Genomic DNA, 21478 nt, shown 5'->3' on the forward strand with positions numbered 1-21478 from the left:
TAAAATTTCATTTGGGATAACAATAAATAAATGAATAAAATAGAAAATGAACATTGTATTAGTATATTTTTATTTTCTCAGCTGTATACTGGGAGAAATCCAATTTTTATCAATTATTTTACAGGAGATACTATTGAAAACAAAACAATCAAGTGTATCTGTTTTGACCTCAATACTTGCAAAGGTTTTATTTCATTGTTGTTACATTTATAGAGATTTCACATAAAGTTTACAGTAATTTTTGTGTTGAAAATTATGCAATAAAATAACAGTTTCATTAATAGTCTGACATATGCCTTTAGATAGTAAACATAAACTTTAACCTCGAATCCACCAACCCCAGTGTATTATTGTGCATAAGATACAAGGCAAACATATCAGAAGAGTTACTGGCCACAATATACAGCAGATTTCTCTTAATTGAGGGTCTATATTTCATTTCCAATCCATGCTTGTTCTTGTCGCATGTTACTTCAAAGCTTTCCCTTCAGAATTATTGTATAAAGGCAGCCCATAAAATAACTACTTGGAACTGTTATATATCACATTTTCTGGATACAATAGGTAGCATCATCACTGTCAAGATGGAAATTGGTTTGGAGTGTTTCCTGGTAAATAATATAGCCTGTAATTCTTCAAGGGCACAAAATCTTTAAGGTTAATATGAATGTGAGTCTTATGAGAATAGCTTTCTGATGTCATACTAGTGGCAAGAAGAAAAAAAAAAATCTATTTTTTAACCTTAATTTAAATGGAAAAAAAGCATCGGGTAGAGATTTTTCACTTAATCTAAATTTGGTCTTTACCCAGATATGTGCCATTACTGTGAATTAAAGTCTGTAAAGTACAATGAGATGTGCTGCCCATAGATGTAATTCATTTTAAATATATTCATCTAAGAAAAACATAAAATAGGAGATGCCCACAATATCCACACTTACACACCCATTTGATTTAGATCACCCTTCTCTACCTACCCAACCTCCAACTTCTGTTTTCTTTGCACACTCTATTGTAGGAGTTAATTTAATTATTTGTTTTTTCAATCAAAATGCATGTTCCTTAATATCAAGTTTTTTTTTTTTTTTTTTTGGTGGGGGGGGGGCTAGGCACGGTGGCTCATGCCTGTAATCCCAGCACTTTGGGAGGCCGAGGAGGGTGGATCACGAGGTCAGAAGTTTGAGACCAGCCTGGCCAACATGATGAAACCCCATCTCTACTAAAAATACAAAAATTAGCCTGGTGTGGTGGTGGGCGCCTGTAATCACAGTTACTGGGGAGGCTGAGGCAGGAGAATCACTTGAACCCAGGAGGCGAAGGTTGCAGTGAGCCGAGATCGCATCACTGCACTCCAGCCTAGGTGGCAGGGTGAGGCTCCGTCTCAGAAAAAAAAAAAAAAAAAAAATCTTTTTGTTCAACTTGGCATTCCTAACTCCTAGGTTCACACTTCAAATAAATTGGCTATCTAATAAGATTTTGTAAATAGTGAATAAATGAGGGAGAGAAGGGAGGAAAGAGAGTAGAGAGAAGAAAATATAAACTATACAAACCATGGTGGAAGCCTCTTTCTAGGGAAATGCATAAAAGACATTCGGAACGAATGTTCTTTGAAACTTAACGTTTCCCTATGCCCATCTGTCAAACAGTGCAAAAAAAAGGGGTCTGCAATCACTACAGAGGTTTAAATCTAGATGGGACTGAAAAAAAATAAGCACATAGTTTATTCAGAGCACCCTTTTTTATTGGGTTTTACAGAAGCCTCTTTTTTATTGGGTTTTACAGAAGTGGATGCTTAGTTGTGATTAAATATCTTCTTTTCTGAGTTATTGTGCTTTCTAGCTGCAGAAACCTCAGGCAAATGACATAACCTCTGTGACTCAGAGTCCCTGTTGGCAAAATGAAGACAAAAATATCAGCCATTCCTATTTTAAAAAGCCATGAAAATCAAATGAGTTAATGTGAAATAAGGTGATGGTCATGTTCTATCGAAAATATTGGACAAATTGCATAACCATCTTGTTATTTACATCTTAATTTCTTAATAAATTATCTAAACTCAGATAATATGCTTTGGATTGTGAGATAATACTTAATAAACCTTATTAAGCAATTTCTTTCTCACTAAATTATTTCATTTTGTATTCATGAAATAGGTTAATTTAGTGATTTATTACGATGCTAAATCTAGTACAAATGTTTCACAGGTTGTAGTTACAGAACAGAGAGCAAACATTTGAGTTGCTCATAAAACCGCACCTGAGAGAGATTGAAAACCTCCTCTAACGTCAAATGAAATAATTTCAAATCACAGAAGATTTTATACTATTCAACAGAGAAATCAAAGGCTCACAGAGAGATAGCAGAAGACAAAATGAGGTGAAAATGTAATTATGAAAGTCAAGCTGACATAGTTCATTTATCACATAACACACCTGTGCAATTGCTGCAGTTTACATATGCATAATTGTAATATGATATTCAAGAAGAATTAGGAGGATTTGTGCCAAGCAATTTTAAACATAAACATTAAACCTTAAAGATTATTTTGACCTTAAAGATTATATAGACATTGGCAGAGTTTTTAATGAGTAGTGACTGGGCTGAGCTACACAGACATTTCAAAGGTGGGGGGGAAGAAGAAGAAAACTAAAGTGAGCCTTGCAAAAAGAATAAATAAATAAATAAATACATAAATACATAAATACATACATGCTTATTAAAGAGGCATATCAAATAATTAACATGTTTAATTTACTGCCAGGATCAGATTCCATTTACTTAACAGTTTTATTTAAAATACATAAAAAACACAATAAAAACTGTAAAATCATATTCTATAAACCACCTGTAAGGAGAAAAGGGAAACAGCCTAGCATCTAGAGTCTAAAGCCTCTTAAAATAAGTTATGAATTGCCCTTTTTTAATCAGGATACAGGAGAAGAGAATAATTTCTTCTGAGTTCGAGCACTTCGGAATTCCTGGTGTCAAGAGGCAGGCAGCCTACAGGCCTCGGGAGCCAGGTTCCTCTCCCTTGAAGAAGTTTCTGTGCATGTACATTAGATGCTTACATGCTCTTGAATACAGACTATTATAAGGGCCACAAAGAAGAGATCAGTGAAAAGAATTTCTTACAGAAATAGGCATTACCCCAGGAGCCAGTTTTAGTCTGAGAGTAATAGAAAGATAAAATAGAAAGGTCATGACCTTCATTCTTCATCTCTCTACAACTTGATGTCTTATGCTTAATATAAATCCTTCTGGCTAAAATACAGACTTAAAAAATATTAAAAACACCAGACTTTGGTGAAGTGTGTGGGTGAGTGGGGGAGTTAAGTTCCCTGTGGAGCAGAACTCTGATTATCCTGAGGGTATCAGCTCTCTCTAGAACAAAAATGTTTCGTATGATGTACTCTTGTATACTTCTACCTATGTTGATTTATTGTATGAGCTCCTCAGTTAATTGAAAACATTTTGGAATCAAGAAGGAAAGTACAGTTCAAATTGGATCCAATATTTGCTAATTATTTCTGTCTATATGTTATTATATTCATTCATTTTCATCTGGCTTTCATATGAAAATTTTGAAGTGACTTTCTCGTTGCACCTAACAAAACCAGCATTCTGATACCAGTAGTATCCCAGTCATTACGTCAAAATAATCTATGTAATTCCTAAGTTCATTATTTTACTTTTCTTTTTATTTAACTATTTCATTAGTTATGAATTAACCTGTTTTATGCATGACATTTAACTCACTTTTATGCTGATTTCCTCTTAATTCAATTATCTGTGAATCAAGTTCAGCCAACTGATGGCAATTGACCCAAAGTAAAAGAATAAGAAGGAGAATCATGATAATATAGTTTGGATATTTATCCCCTCCATATCTCATGTTGAAATGTGACCCACAATGTTGGAGATGGGGCCTAGTGGAAGGTGTTTGGGTCACGGGGATGAATCCCTCATGAGTAGCTTGGTGACCTACTCAAGATAATTACTGAGTTTTCCCCTCTATTAGTTAATGCAAGATCTGATTGTTAAAAACACCCTGGCTCCTCCTACTCTTTCTTGCTCCCTCTCTTGTCATATCTCTTGCTCCCTTCTGCCTGATTAAAAACTTCCTGAGGCATCACTAAATACCTAGCAGATGTTGGCATTATGCTGCCTACACAGCCTACAGAACTGTAAGCCAAATAAACCTCTTTTCTTTATAAATTACCCAGCCTCAGCTATTTCTTGATAGCAACACAAAGCAGACAAACATCCATGACCTCTCCAATTTTAGCCCAATTCATGGAATGTCACAATTTACCTCATGATAAACCATACACGTAACAGACAAAACAATAATAAATCTATACAAGGTTATAATCTACAGAACTCCCATAAATACACAAAAAATAGACCATACTGCCCCAAGTAATTTATAGCTTCAATGCTACCCCCATCAAGCTACCACTGACTTTCTTCAAAGAATTAGAAAGAACTAATTGAAACTTCATATGGAACAACAACCAAAAAAAGAGCCCATATAGCCAAGACAATCCTAAGCAAAAAGAACAAAGCTGGAGGCATCACACTACCTGACTTCAAACTATTCTACAAGACTATAGTAACTAAAATAGCATGGTACTAGTACCAAAACAGATATATAGGCCAATGGAACAGAACAGAGGCCTCAGAAATAACACCACACATCTACAACCATCTGATCTTTGACAAGCCTGACAAAATCAAGCAATGGGAAAAGGATTACTTATTTAATAAATGGTGTTGGGAAAACTGACTAGCCATATGCAGAAAACTGAAACTGGAACACTTCCTTACACCTTATACAAAAATTAACTCAAGATGGATTAAAGACTTAAACGTAAGACCTAAAACTGTAAAAACCCTAGAAGAAAACCTAGGCAATACCATGCGGGACATAGGCGTGGGCAAAGACTTCATGACTAAAACACCAAAAGCAATGTCAATGAAAGCCAAAATTGACAAATTGGATCAAATTAAACTAAAGAGCTTCTGCACAGCAAAAGAAACTATCATCAGAGTGAACAGGCAACCTACAGAATGGAAGAAAATTTTTGCGATCTATCGATCTGACAAACGGCTAATATCCAGAATCTACAAAGAAGTTAAATAAATTTACAAGAAAAGAAAAACAACTCCATCAAAAAGTAGGCAAAAGATATGAACAGACACTTCTCAAAACAAGACATTTATGCTGCCAATAAACCCATGAAAAAAAGTTTATTATCACTGGTCATTGGAGAAATGCAAATGAGAACCAAAATGAGATACCATCTCACTCTAGTTAGAATGGTGATCATTAAAAATTCAGGAAACAACAGATGCTGGAGAGGATGTGGAGAAATAGAAACACTTGCACACTGTTGGTGGGAGTGTAAATTAGTTCAACCATTGTCGAAGACAGTGTGGCGATTCCTTAAGGATCTAGAACCAAAAATATCATTTGACCCAGCAATCCCATTACTGGGTATATACCCAAAGGATTATAAATCATGCTGCTAAAGACACTTGCATACATATGTTTATTGCAGCACTGTTCACAATAGCAAAGACTTGGAACCAACCCAAATGCCCATCAATGATAGACTGGATAAAGAAAATGTGATACATATACACCATTGAATACTATGCAGCCATACAAAAGGATGAGTTCATATCCTTTGCAGGGACATGAATGAAGCTGGAAACCATCATTCTCAGCAAACTAACACAGGAAGAGAAAACTAGACACAGCATCTTCTCACTTATAAGTGGGAGTTGAACAATGAGAACACATGGACACAGGGAGGGGAACATCACACACTGGGATCGGTTGGGGATTGGGGTCTAGGGGAGGGATAGCATTAGGAGAAATACCTAAGGTAGATGATGGGTTGATGGGTATAGCAAACCACCATGGCACATGCATACCTATGTAACAAACCTGCATGTTCTGCACATGTATCCCAAAACTTAAAGTATAATAATAATTTTAAAAATTTCCAAATGAATTTGAGGATTCTCTTAGGTTCTGAATCATTCATTGTAACCAGCATATACATGCAGTATTATACAGTATAATATATAGTGTTGGAGTATACAGTATACTATATGGTATTATACAGTATATTATATAGTAACAGTATAATACAGTATATTATATAATAGTCATTTTAAAATAGTTAACAATAATCTGTACATATTTCACAGTTATCTTTACACGTCACTTAAGTATTCTAAACCTATTTCTTCTTAGGGTTTTCCCAGATAATTGTAATAGTTAACCTCCTAATGCCAGACTATGTTCCAGAAATTGTTTCAAGTGCTTCAAATGAATAATCTAGTAAGCATTCTGCTAATTTTCACACGCTTGTTATATGAGAAGGGACAATTCTATAACATTATGAAAGATAATTTTGCCCCATCTCCCTTCTAACAACTGATAAAATTAGAGAGCCCTAAAGAGGAAATCATAATAGATGCAAACTATGCAGCTTGTACATGGCAGAGCCAGGAGACTTAGGTATCCCAGCTTCTTTCCTCTTAGGATAGAAGCTGCGGCTTGGAGTGGAAGTCCTTTGTGCGAGGTCCCATGGATGCTATGTGTGTTGATACCCAGGGGACCAGCAGGTAAGGATTATGGCATTGGAACTTGAAAGAATTATGGAGACTGCAAAAAGAGACAGCTGGGTGCAATACTAGGGGCAGCAGGCCTTAGAATAATTACCTGAAGCGTGTCATATATCTCCTAGAAGTAAGCCTTTACTAGAGTTTGAGTAAGTGAGTAATTAATGACATAGGGGTCACTTATTTTGCCAAGTGGCTTTTATTTTAAACAGATAATTAAACCGAAACCTAAAAAGTCTCTGTGGTCCCTAATATTATAGAGTTAATTATGGAACTGGGATATACGCAATTTTGCAAAACTGTGCTGATAATTTCTACTTTGTCTAAACAGTAGGGTTCTTTGTAAAACCAAGTTAGTAATTATATGGCATATATAATTGAACACTTGTTTTAAACCCATCTTGACTGAGATGGAGGGCTTTTCCTGGACCCAGACCTTCAGTGGTAAAACTAAGAAGGTTCTGGGAAACCAGGAAGAGTTGGGAACTCAGGCTTTATGTATATTTAATGTATTCCATTAGTTCATGGAAATTCTGTGGACAGAGGTCAAGAATATTTTGAGTTGACAAAATGCAGGTTCTACCTCAGAATGAACAGTATCTGAAACTCAGACTAAAGAACGTGGAATCTTTGGGCCGAGCGCGGTGGCTCATGCCTGTAATCCCAGCAATTTGGGAGGCTGAGGCAGGTGGATCACCTGAGGTCAGGAGTTCGAGACCACCCTGGCCAACACGGTGAACCTCCATTTCTACTAAAAATACAAAAATTAGCTGGGCATAGTGGCACGTGCCTGTAATCCCACCTACTCAGGAGGCTGAGGCAGGAGAATTGTTTGAACCCAGAAGGCAGAAGTTGCAGTGAGCCGAGATAGCGTCATTGCACTCCAGCTTGGGCAACAAGAGCAAAACTCTGTCTCAAAAATCAAAATAAAATAAAATAAAGTAAAATAAAATAAAATAAAAATGTTGTATCTTTATAACCAAAACCTGATCATAATAGTTCAGGCATGGCTGACAGAATGACAACAAATAGAAAAGAGTGATACATCCTAGGGTATGTGGAGTAAAGAAATTTAATTGATCTGTGAGAGAAGAAGGGAAGTCCTGGCAAACACTGCATTAAGCCATGCTGGGCTAAGGTCATTTTAAACTAGGCACATAAAATTTAACATTTTTGCACCTTGATTTAATTGTTATTGTTTTGTTTTGCTTTTAGACATTTATACTACAGTAAAAAGAATTAATGAAAAACCCAGCAAAAGAAACTCAAAAGGAAAGGATTCAAATCTTTATAGACCATAATTTGCTGAGAAGTAAAACTAAAAATTCAAACATGACAAAACAGGACATGTTTGGTTTAGAGACACCTTTAAACTCATGACCATTAGTTATTCATTAATCATGATTTATGTCATGACTGGGTTTCTAGCATGGCTCAAGAGATGAGAATTCTACTTGCAAGTTTACTATGAACAGTAGGAATGACATTGAGTCAATTGCTTTTTCTCTGTTGAGTTTCACTTGCTTCCTCTATAAAGTAGGGCCTTTGGACTAGATTTACAAGTTCCCTTCTAGTTCAAACATCCTGTAACGTTTGAAAAACAAAATCCAGATGCTGCTTATTTGGATATTTATTTACATTTGTATCTCACCCTAGAAAAATGACATCCTTGGCCACCCAGTGAAATTGGGAGGTAAGTAGCAAGGGGTGAGATCTAACTGGACAGATGTCTTTTTGAATCCCACCTCCAGCACTTACCGACTAGAGCCACTCAGGTAGTTGTAACCTCTTAAAGGTTAGACTAAAAAAAGTCTAAAAGGCTAAAATGGCTTAGATTAAAACACGTCTACAATGAGTCTTTTGAAAATGATGCGAATTTTAACCAATTAACAGTGCAATTGTGATGACTGATGGGACAACATGACAATGTCTGGCACAGGGTAAATAGACCATAATTTTTGCTCTTGTCTGCTTTTTTTCATTTTGGACTAACATGATAAGTATTTTGTACCTAAAAGATTAAAACATGATAAATAACATGCAAAATAGTAAATTTCTACTGTCCAATTATAATGAGTATTTACACTCAACCCCGTCAGAAAAGTCGCCTGTTTGTCATCATCCTGATCTGTCTTTTCAAACCCTAGATTAAGGTCTCTTCAAAACATTTAAAAATAAAGTGAAATAAATCATACAAATATGAAATCTATAGCAACACTACATTTCTCTTTTGAATTTCTATAAATACTCTTAATGATTGCCTGACAATTTCAGTAATTAGTATATATGATTTAAATTAAAGCATTTTTGGCTCAATGACAACAGCTACAGATATATTGGTTATTTATTGTATGAATCACTGCAAACCACTTCTCCTTGTCTCTTCCTACAGCAGCGTTAATTTGTTCTGGTAGTAGCAAAAGAAAGCAGTTGTCCTAGCATATCAGCCACTCTTTTGGCAAAGAATTACTTTAATTTCTCATTGAATTTATATGGAATTCATTAAAGCAGATTCTGTTGTTGAGTGGCTCAGTTTGCTCATTCCCCACATTCACATACCTACAAATATACATATGTATCTTCAACATAATTATTTAATGCATATACATCACATACACATGAACATACACATATGCAATGCTTTAAAAATGTTACTGTATATTATAGGTGTTGATTTCATTCAAAGCACACGGACCTTGTTAACACCTCATACACTATCCTAATTTGAGGAATCATTCTCAAAAGGTGCTGAAAAAATTCCAATTTGCAATACCATGTAAACTCATATGGAAAGCCTTATCATTTTTTTAAACCTCTTCATTCAAGGTCAGATTGTGAAAATGTTAAAGTGACTCATAGGCATGAATATTCATTTCACATGCAGATACATACACACCAATCTTTGTTTTCATATAAGTTACTGGTGTGGCAGAGATTTCTCATTAAAAAAGAATTTTTGTGGTTGAAATCTGTTGCTAGCTTACCAAAGCACCTGTCTGCTTTTACAACACATATGGCCTTCGATCCAGAATGCCACATGGGTATCAGTTTCTGGATAGACTTGAGCACTCTGAAATATACACCCAGGATCTGTCCCTCCTGAAATTAGATTACCAACTAGCAATTTGTTTTATCCATGTCCAAAAGGCCTTCATGCAGAGTTGGGGATCTCTGGGCGGGGAGTGAACAATAGCTCTGTTCCCTCATCATAGGGTGATTCTTCCTACACCACTTTGAGCTAACACCCTTGTCTTCTGTCCCCTGAATTGCTGCAAGAGTGTTCTGGTCTGCCAGAATCTAGTCTTCCTCTTTCAAATATGTTTTTTACATCACAGTCAAATTTCATCATGTCTCTCTCTTGCTTAAAAGCATTCAGTGGCTTCCCAACGCTCTCAGGATAAAGTTCAAAATTATTAACTTGGCCGGGCGCGGTGGCTCAAGCCTGTAATCCCAGCACTTTGGGAGGCCGAGACGGGCGGATCACGAGGTCAGGAGATCGAGACCATCCTGGCTAACACGGTGAAACCCCGTCTCTACTAAAAATACAAAAACTAGCCGGGCGAGGTGGCGGGCGCCTGTAGTCCCAGCTACTCGGGAGGCTGAGGCAGGAGAATGGCGTAAACCCGGGAGGCGGAGCTTGCAGTCAGCTGAGATCCGGCCACTGCACTCCAGCCTGGGCGACAGAGCGAGACTCTGTCTCAAAAAAAAAAAAAAAAAAAAAAAAATTATTAACTTGACAGAGGTAACCCCTTGTATTGTATCTCTTTAGCCTCTGCCTTGTGATCTCTTCTCCGGCCATGATGAGACACTTTCAGTTCCCAGAATTTGCTACATGTATACTTGCTTCCAGGTTTCTGCACATTTTATGGCTCCTGCCCATACTGTTAGCCTTCCTCCTCAACTATCTCTAGAACTTCACTGGTTGAACTCAGTTTCTTCCCTTGAGGCGTCAGCATAGCCATGACTCCCTCTAAAGATCCTTCCCTGACACCTCCTCAACATTTTCTCAAGAGCTGATGAGATGTTCCAAGTTATGTGTTTATGAGATGTGTTTATTATTAAAATGGCAAACAAAAATCATATTCCAAAGCTAGGAAATATGCTCTAATCAACAAATGAGAAATACAGAAACTTAAAATCTTCATGATCTGTACTATTTATAAAGATTTTTAAGTTCATTTTCATTTGAAATCTTTGACAATCAATTACACTTTTAAAAAAGCGAGATAAATAAACAATAACCTAAAAACCTTCTTTTCTTCTTTATATTTTAAGGAAAATAAATATGGGGAAGTTAGCCTTATTCCTAACCTTTGCTGTTGACTCCCCATCTAACTCACTTTACCTGCCCTGATGTAATCACTTCATTTACTGTCCCGGTTACCTTCTGCTGCATAACAAATTATCCCAAATTTAATGATATAAAAGTTGCCATCATTTATTATTATCATCTCTCACGATTCTGGGATTTGACAAGGATAAGCTAGTTGATTGCTGCTCAGAGCCTCTCATGAGGTTCTAGTCAGATCCTGTGGCTGGAGCTGGTTTGATAGCATCATCATTCACATGTTTGGTGATGGGTGATGACTGGCTGTCAGCTAGATCTTTATGGGAAGCCTTTGGCCAGAACATTCCTGCATAGCCTCTGTGTGTAGACTGGATTTCCTCACAGCACGGAGGCCAGGTTCTAAGTATGAACCAGAACCTCACCAGAAGTTGCATGACATTTCCCTAGTCTTAGAAGTCACCAATCTTATTTCCCCTGCATTTTAATCTTGAGAAAGAAGTTTGTAAGGCCAGCCCATATTTAAAAGGAAGAGAACTGGAGTCTACTTATTGAGGGGAGGAATATGAAAAAACCTGTGGATATATTTAAAACCGTAAAATTTACTTTCCCTCTAGGTTCCAAACATTCTTCTTTCTAGCTGGCATATTCCTTCTTCGCTTGTCTCTCAGTACACATAAGATTCCTCAGTGTTGAGTTGTCTATACTCAATACACCTCTGTGTGCATGTTTTTGTTTATACCTGGTGAGCTCAGTATGTTGTAGAAGTAAGTGTGCTTTAGCGTTTATAGTCATGTGTCCATTTATGATCATGCGAATGGACACGATTGTAAATGCTAAAGCACACTTACTTTAATAAGCACAATACAATGTAGAACATACTTGTGCTGAATCTGAAAGGATCAGTCTGTAGCTGTGTAAGTGACATTGGTGGAATGGGCAGCTGTGTTGTCACCCTGGTGGAAGTATGCAGACATTCCATTGTGACCTCCTAGAGGTCACCATGAACTCCTCTTTCCTTTTCCCTATAAGAGCTACTGTCCTTCAAAGAAAAACAGTTAAAATATTTCTTTCCAGTTTGAGAACTTTAATTTTTTAAAATTGTGGCTTACATTTTCTGAATCAATGGGGGTAGTTTCTCTTAAAATATTACTTCTGGGGTAATGGAATGTTTTGAAAATAGTGGTGATGGTTGTACAACATTGAGAATACAATAAATACCACAGAATTGTGTACTTAACAATGATTAAAATAGCAAATTAAATCATAACTTAAAAACTTTTTAAAATGTAACAAGCTGAAAAGATTTTTAAAAATAATAATGTTATAGACCAAAACCATTGAATTGTATACTTTAAATGGGTAAGTTTTATGTCATGTGAATTATATCTTGATAAAGTTGTTTAAAAATGTTCATGGTAAAGACCTTTCACTTTCCACAATTATAGAGAATTATAAAGGGCTTTTACTTTCCACAATTATATACAGGCTTGACATAAAAAAGAATAAAGTCATGTCCTTTTTGTAGCAACATGGATGAGGCTGCTGGCCATTATTCTAAGTGAATTAACATGGCAACAGAAAACCAAATACTGCATGTTCTCACTTGTAAGTGGGAGCTAAACATTGGGTACACATGGACATAAAGATGAACACAATAGACACCGGAGACTACTAGAGTGGGGAGAGAGGAAAAAACTCTTTGGACGGGTGTAGAATTGAAATAGGATGCTATGAATTGCAATTGTATGATCCATCAACCATTAGCTATGCCAATAAGTTGAAAAGCTTTAACTGAGTCTCGCTGAAGTTAGGAGGTTGAATTGGACAACTTTTTAATTTTTTAAAACTTTTTAAAATGTTTTATTTATTTATTTATTTATTTAATCCTTTGAGCCCAACCTGAAATGAAAACAAATCATAACCAGAATTGGTAGTTTGGCTGAAAAACTACCAGTTGGGTAATATGCTCGCCACCTGAGTGATGGGATCATTCACAACCCAAACCTCAGTGTCACACAATAGACCCATGTAACAAACCTGCATATATACTGCCTAAATTAAAAATGAAAGTTGAAATCATAAAAATAAATAAATAAATAAGAAGGGGCTTGCGCCGGGCGCGGTGGCTCACGCCTGTAATCCCAGCACTTTGGGAGGCCGAGACGGGCGGATCACGAGGTCAGGAGATCGAGACCATCCTGGCTAACACGGTGAAACCCCGTCTCTACTAAAAATACAAAAACTAGCCGGGCGAGGTGGCGGGCGCCTGTAGTCCCAGCTACTCGGGAGGCTGAGGCAGGAGAATGGCGTAAAAACCCGGGAGGCGGAGCTTGCAGTGAGCTGAGATCTGGCCACTGCACTCCAGTCCGGGCTACAGAGCGAGACTCTGCCTCAAAAAAAAAAAAAAAAAAAAAAAAAAAAAAAAAAAAAAAAAAAAAAAAAAAAAAAAAAAAAAAAAAAAGGGTCTTGCATCATACTCTATTCAATATTAAAAGAAACAGAATTGGCTGGGCATGGTGGCTCACTCCTGTAATCCCAGCACTTTGGGAGGCCGAGGTGGGTGGATCACCTGAGGTCAGGAGTTCAAGACCAGCCTGGCCAACAAAGAGAACCTTTGTCTCTACTAAAAATATATAAATGAGCCAGGTGTGGTGGCAGATGCCTGTAATCCCAGCTCTTCGGGAGTCTGAGGCAGAAGAATCGCTTAAATTTGGGAGGCAAAGGTTTCAGTGAGCCAAGATTGCACCACTGCACTCCAGCCTGGGTGACAGAGCAAGACTTTGTCTAAAAAAAAAAAAAAGAAAAAGAAAAGAAAAGAAACAAAATAATTATATATGTATATGTTTCGGACCAATATGCTTGAAAACAATGATATGGGGTTTTTGGTTCTATAATGTGTACTTTATTGGTCCATTATTAAGTACTTCATGTTACCTTTTAGCCTCCAGAGATGTGTTAGGTCTTCTGTGTTTTTGTTTGTTTGTTCTGTGGACAATTATCAGAAGCTCTGTAAGCCTGAATAATGGTTGCAGTACGTCTATGCTCACACGAAATGACTGCCATCTCTATATCCAAAGGACAAGGAACTGTTCTTAACCTAAACACAAGAAATTTATGTCAGGCAGTGAATAGTTACAGATGACTTAAACAGAAATTATTTTCAATTCTGTATATAACCTTTTTCTCTGTTTCGTTTCTAATAACTTTCATCATTAAAATTCTTGGCTCCCAAGTGAAAACGTGGGAGTGGAATCCGTATATGGAAAAATATATGTGGAACAAAAAGTAAAAAAATAAAAACATGTGGGTGTGGAACTTTGATTATGATTTGTTTTCATTTCAGGCTAGGCTCAAAGGATTAAAAAAAAAGTTGTCCAATCCAACCTCCTACCTTCAGCAAGGCTCAGTAAAAACTTTTCAGCTTCCTGGCAAAGCAAATGGGTGATGGATCATACAATCATATTTCACAGTGTCCTGTTTTAATTCTACCCTTGTCTAGTTCATCCCCTCCCATCTTATCAAGTTCTTCTTTGGTTTCTCCTTCAGGTCAAGTTCAGCTTGTCAGTGTGTAGAAAAAAATTTCACTGGTTTGATTAATCAAAGTAGGCCTTTTCTGTACCTATTGATGCCTGTCCAGAACACATAGAAAACGTGTCAGAAATCTGAGCTCCAGATTCTAGATTACATTGTTAGGAATATGAAACAGCCCTAAATTTGTTCTCTAGATAGTAAACAATGAAACCAATGAAACATCTAAAAAAAACCTCTCCAGATGATGTAAGCTGGCATCGACTATTCAAAAAAGAACTTTTCAATTAGATAACCAAAAAGTACATGTTATCTAAACAATATGCCGCATTTTACTATTTTTAGAACATATTAGTTATACCATATTTAGTTTTATCTCCTTTAATGATGAACTTATTAATAGGATATCAAGGCCCTTTTTCTAGGATTGTGTAAAGTAAAATACAATGTGTTCCCCAAGACCCACCAGGGCACATACCACAGACTGCTATATATTTTCCACAGTGCTGTTGATTTTATCATTAATAATTCCATGTTAGGGAATCACAGAGTAGGGATAAATAATCATTGGGTTTGGGAAAATCAGCTTTTCCTATCTCCAAAGTCACAGTTGATAATGATACCTCCAATTTGCATTAGTCCCAGTTGATGATACTTCAAATTGCATTAGTAAACAATACACTCAGCCTGCATACTTTGCAGGTAAGGTACATACTATATACACGAGATAACTGTGCCTTTTCCTTTCAAAGCAATTATGTTGTGTTTGCCTCTCTTCTGTGTAACAAAAGGCACATCCTGATGAATTCCCCAAAATAAAGGTAATGACATTTTCACCTACAAGAAAGAAAACTACCAGAAATTCCACAAATCAAAACTCTCTTGATGAAATTGAAAGAAAAACATGGGCAGTACACTAAATTTGCAATAGAATAAGATCAAGAATTTAAAGTTTCAAAGTGTCTTCTTCTTTCTTAGTATCTCCCATGAAATGTTTTCTAGCATAACATAACCTGGGAAAGGATCCTCTGTCTCATCAGGCCTACTTCCACTTTCATTACAAATATTTGACATCTCAACTATTCTGAAATGAAATTCATACGTAGTATAATCTACCAGTACATACAATTTCAAAGAATCAATATCATGTCATGACATGTGAAAGAGAAATAGGGATGTAATTTATCATACAGTAATGTATAGTTCACATGTAAATGCTTAAGAACTGCACTAGAATACAAAATGAAGTGGTTGTATGTTTGTATCTATTAGAAATATTTTGAATGAAAGAGCTACAAAAGCCTGCTGACTGAGGTGTATTGGCCACTCACTCTATTATGATGAGAGTTTTGGTAATGGGATTGTCTGTTATATGACAATTCTTTATATATATATATATACTTTTAAGTTCTAGGGTACATGTGCACAACGTGCAGGTTTGTTACATATGTATACATGAGCCATGTTGGTGTGCTGCACCCATTAACTCGTCATTTATATTACGTATATCTCCTAATGCTATCCCTCCCCCCTCCCCGCACCCCACAACAGGCCCCAGTGTGTGATGTTCCCCTTCCTGTGTCCAAGTGTTCTTATTGTTCAATTCCCACCTATGAGTGAGAACATGCAGTGTTTGGATTTTTGTCCTTGCGATAGTTTGCTGAGAATAATGGTTTCCAGCTTCATCCATGTCCCTACAAAGGACATGAACTCATCCTTTTTTATGGCTGCATAGTATTCCATGGTGTGTATGTGCCACATTTTCTTAATCCAGTCTGTCATTGTTGGACATTTGGATTGGTTCCAAGTCTTTGCTATTGTGAATAGTGTGGCAATAAACATACATGTGCATGTGTCTTTACAGAGGCATGATTTATAATCCTTTGGGTATATACCTAGTAATGGGATGGTTGGGTCAAATGGTATTTCTAGTTCTAGATCCCTGAGGAATCGCTGACAAGTCTTTTAAAGTTTTGAACAAATTAAAATGCAATCTTCTCTAGGTCATACAATATTTATATTTCAGGCAACTTCAATATACATTATGTTCAGACAAAAAATTACTTTGTGTTTATATGTATAAAGGAGTTATGTTTTAGACTCAGTATATTAAAATGGGTTTGTGATTCACAAAATATCTGATACAATATTTCATAATCCTGAAAAAATTAAGACCATTTTTCAACATGCTCTTTTTCCTGTTCAATGCTGGACAGCTAACAACCCAGAGTCTCCTGGTAAATGGCTCCTTCCTCCAAACCTGTGACAATAAAAAATGCCTTCATAAATTTTCAAAACGCCTTTTGGGAAGAAGCACACCCACCATTAGAACCATGTTCTAGGTTTTCCAAAGGCGCTAACTGTTCGGGTGCCTGAAGCCATCCTTGTACTGCCCTGGTGTCTCACGTGGCAGGCCCTCCTCACTCTGCTCATGGCCAGTGTCATTACTCTCAGGCTTGGATTCTTTACAGCATAGTCAGATGCACCCTGCTAGCTGCTTCATTTGGTGCCTTTTCACATAGCCCCAATATTTGTAGATGTTACCCCTACGCATTACGGTACCACCTAAATATCAACCAGAAAATCCAGAGCAAATTCCTCCTGATTTGGAACCATCATTCTTTCTGAAGCTCTTGCAGCTTCCGTAGATCCTACAGATCTCTTCGTGGTCTTATAAACCTTGATTTTGAAGTTAACTTACCCATGTACTCTTCTATTTTCTGATACACAGCCAGACCCTGGGCAACAAGATTATTTTGTTCCCCCACTGATTTGCTTCTTCTCTTTCTGAGATCACATCCCACCACTGCCCCCATGCCAAAAAAAAAAGAAAGACTTCATTCTAACTCTGATGGTCTCTCTGTGCTTAATAAGATTGGATTTGTTTTCCCAAGGAAACAAACCTATGCCCACTCAGGGATAGTCCAGGGATATAGTGGCCCTCCAGTTAATTTTTGTTAAATGCTGCATTGAATAATTGAATCTAGGATGCTGGTGACCGGTACTGGCCAGCAGCTTCCCTCAGACACACCATTCCAGGAATAGTGTCCTCAGCCTGCTTGTATTCGCTGCGGTCAGCACAGGGAGGAAGCTTTGTAGGCTGCAGACAAAATTTCACAGCTCCTCATGTTTTGAGTGTTCCATGTTTTTATTTTCTTCCCTTCCTAACTGACATAAAAAATAAGAAGTTGAGGTAAACTGGAAAAAAAAAAAAAAAAAAAAAAAAAAAAAGCCATACTGCTCTCTACTTTGCCTCAGCCTGGGACAAATTCTTCCCCAGAAGAGAAATCTGGTTGTAATGATATAGGAAAAGGAGAGGAGAACTTAACCATCTTCAGCTGTGCTGAAGGTTATCCTGCGGCAACTTCAAGACCATTACCCTGACTTACTGAAATCAGTTCTGGAAAGGTAGCTTGTTCATAAAACTTCTGCTATGTATTTTTAGTGGAATTATTTGTGTGTGTGTGTGTGTGTGTGTGTGTGTGTGTGTGTGTGACTTTGGCAGGAGAAAATCTGCTGTTCTACAAACTATCATTTTTCCATATATTCCTTTTAATTATTTTCCTGCTTCTCTGCACTTCCCCTCCCCTCAACACACACACACACACACATACACCTTTGTGGGTAAAGATAATAATGACAACTAACATTGTATTCTGCCTTTGTCCTGCGATTTGGGTCTGTGAACATTTGTCGTTATTTAGCTGCTGCCTGCTGGCATGAGGAAGTGTATTTCTTAATCTGTTTCACACGATTACTGCCCAAAGAGAGATCACTCTGTTTTTTTCCTTAATTTTGCTAAAGAGGCCTGTGTTTTTCAGGGTGGAGCTTAGAAAGAAAAGCAGCAGGCAAGCAAAGTGAACTTAATGAAAACGCAGCCCACAGATGAGAGTTTCACACATCAGGAGCCCCTGCAGCTCTGCCGCGCCTGCTTTCCAGAGGTATGGAACCTTCCCGCCAATGTTGTAGGCACAAGTTCACAGCACATTAAAAAATGAGACATTCTTATTACACAGCATTCTCAATTGAGTTATCGGGGGATGAAGAATAAGATTTCAGTTCATCCTTTCCTTTTAAAGCCAGGGCATCCATTATGGAAATTACATCTTTCCAAGCTGTTTTGTTCAGAGGTATAGAAATGGTGATGACAATAGTAATTATAATTATTATTTGTAAAAGCCCTAGTACGTACCATGCATAATACTTAACTCTTAATTTGTATTAATTTTATTTCTGACCTGAATTCTGTCAGGCAAGCAGAATTAAGTAAAGAAAGCAAGTGTTTTGTGGAGGAGAGTGTCTCTGCTGCCTTTCAATTATATCCTACTTCAAACAAATTAGGATTTTAGTATGCCCTTATTGTTAAATCTTAGCCTGATAAAATCTAAAATTCTGTATTTTAAATTTTATATGAGTTTTAGAGCCAACTTTGACTTATACTCAGTTGTTTTAAATGAATTGAATATAAATCTTGACATAAAATTTCAACATTTTGACTTAGTTGATTAAATATTTCATTTGGGCAAAATTGTTGGACTACATCTATTAACATGACCTAAGTGGAAGTCCAGGCAATAAAATCATTGTTTCATTTCTTACATAAAATTTCACAATGACTTTCTGATTTTAACAATAATGTGGCTTAGCCTAAAAATTTCACTGCAAATATTTTCTTTTGAAATTACAGTTTCCTTTAATATAATATTTGAAGGGTTTTTACTCTATGCTTTTGTTTTGTTTTAAATATTTTCATCCATTTCAAATTATACAAATAATAAATGTAAAAAATTCAGCCTCTATAAGAAAACCTACCTAAAATTAAACTCACAAATCTTAATCAAGGACAGTAATAATACCGAAGCCACAATAAGGGAGTTAAAATATAAAAAGCAATTAAATTATGCAATGCATTCTCTAATCTCTTAAAAGCTCATTTACCATTCAAATATTTAACTTTACGGTATTTTATAGTTTTCATATGTCATATCCTTTAGAGTTATCATTTGGTCTTTTTGTAGGTGATATGTGAAAACCATGATTTATTTCCACTACTAAAAATTTTAGAAAACTTTAAGATAAATCTACAATCAAGATAGAATGTTAGAATAATTCTTTAGGTTACACTTTCCAGAGTTTAGAATAAGGAGAATAGCTTTTCTGTGGTGCTCTGTTATCAAGACCACTATCAAGACCAGTCATAGCAGAGAATTTTTGTCTATCACTTCTGCCCCAGATCATGTAGACATAGATGGAGGTAACTGAGGACAAGAAATCAAAGTCTTCATCTCAGTGTTATAATTTGCTATATTAAATTCTGGAATTTATTAATGCCTCAATAATTGATTATCTCTATACAGCCTTCAATGCTAAAAAACATCACCTATTTGGAATCAGTTTGTCTTACTCTAGGATCTTCCAAGAACAGAGGCAGCACAAGCACAGGCAGCTTCAGAAAGTGATACTAGGCCACAGGGCAAGGGTAGTGAATGGGGATATGAGACAGAAGCAGGGAAAGTCTATCAAGAATGCATGACTACATCGTCACCCCTACACGCCGCTGGTGTACTCTGGATCTTCTGAGGAGCATTATGAAATGCATCTCTGAACCATCCACATAGGAAACAAAAAGAAACATCATCGTCACAAGCTTCAGTCGCCCATTAATCATGATGCCCTCATGGACATCAATATTCCTATACTTCCAAGTCTCATTTGAAGAAATGTCAGCTGTTTTTCTATTAGTTTTATTTATTTATCTATTTATTTATTTCCAACATGTTCTGTGAGGTAGTTTCAATGAAGCCCAAGGACAGTGATATGGTTTGGCTTTGTCACACCCAAATCTCATCTTGAATTGTAGCTCCCATAATCCCCAAGTGTCATGGGATGGACCTGGTAGGAGGTAATTGAATCATGGGGGTGGGTTTTTCCCATGCTGTTCTCGTGATAGTGAATAAGCCTCATGAGATCTGATGGTTTTATAAAGGGAAGTTCCCCTGCACATGCTCTCTTGCCTGCCACCATGTAAGATGTGACTTTGCTCCTCCTTCAACTTTTGCCATGATTGTGAGACCTCCCCAGCCATATGGAACTGTGAGTCCATTAAACCTCTTTGTGTTTATAAATTACCCAGTCTCAAGTATGGCTTTATTAGCAGCCTAAGAACAGTCTAATACAGAGAGTAGACAGGAAGTATGACTACACAAGCCTAGAGTGATGTCCTCTCAGGTTGCACCTGTTAGAATTCGATTGAAGCTTGTACATAAATAATTCCCACTGCAATGGCTGAAGTCGGGGCTAAGAAAATTTGGAATAATACACAAGAGGAGTCCAACACAATTTTTCAATGACTCAATTTCTTTCTTGCCTTTGGCAATTTGCTAGCATTCATGTCATAGTACTCACACAATTTATGTAGAAAACTGTGGCAAATCATCAAACCCAGTTGTGTCTAAAGGCAGATTATTAATATACATCTCATATAATCATATAATTTGATACTATATGAAAGAGAAGTGTGTATACCAAAATGTGATAGCTGAGACATGGTTTGATGCTCTTTTCAAAGATAATGTCCCGTCTGCATAGTTTATACTTTACAGACATTATTTAGCTTATAATATTCTGCCTAAAATAAGAAAATATCAATTAAACCCATTTCATGCTCATAAAGCTTGTTTTTCTCCTAAACATGATGAGTTTTTTTAAAGAGAGTGAGGGAGAGAAAGAGAAAGAAGGAGAGTGTGCATATATATAAGAAAGAAAATTGAGAGAGAGAGAGAGAGAGAGATAAACTGGAGAGATTGATTACAAGTTCTTGCTTTGAACTTTTTCTTGAAAAAAAGTGTTACACGTGAAATAGCGCTCTGAAACACTTTACAGTCCATTCAGTTTCTTTTGGAAAATAATACTTGTGTTGAAATGAACACTTTAGAAGATATTTTATTTCTTGGCATTTAAAATCAATATTTTTCTCACTGTCATGAATATTTTTTGGAGAAGCCTTGGCAGCTATTTTTATTCATT

Source organism: Rhinopithecus roxellana, chromosome 4 (genome assembly GCF_007565055.1).
Source record: "Rhinopithecus roxellana isolate Shanxi Qingling chromosome 4, ASM756505v1, whole genome shotgun sequence".
In the NCBI taxonomy this organism is placed as follows: Eukaryota; Metazoa; Chordata; class Mammalia; order Primates; family Cercopithecidae; genus Rhinopithecus; species Rhinopithecus roxellana.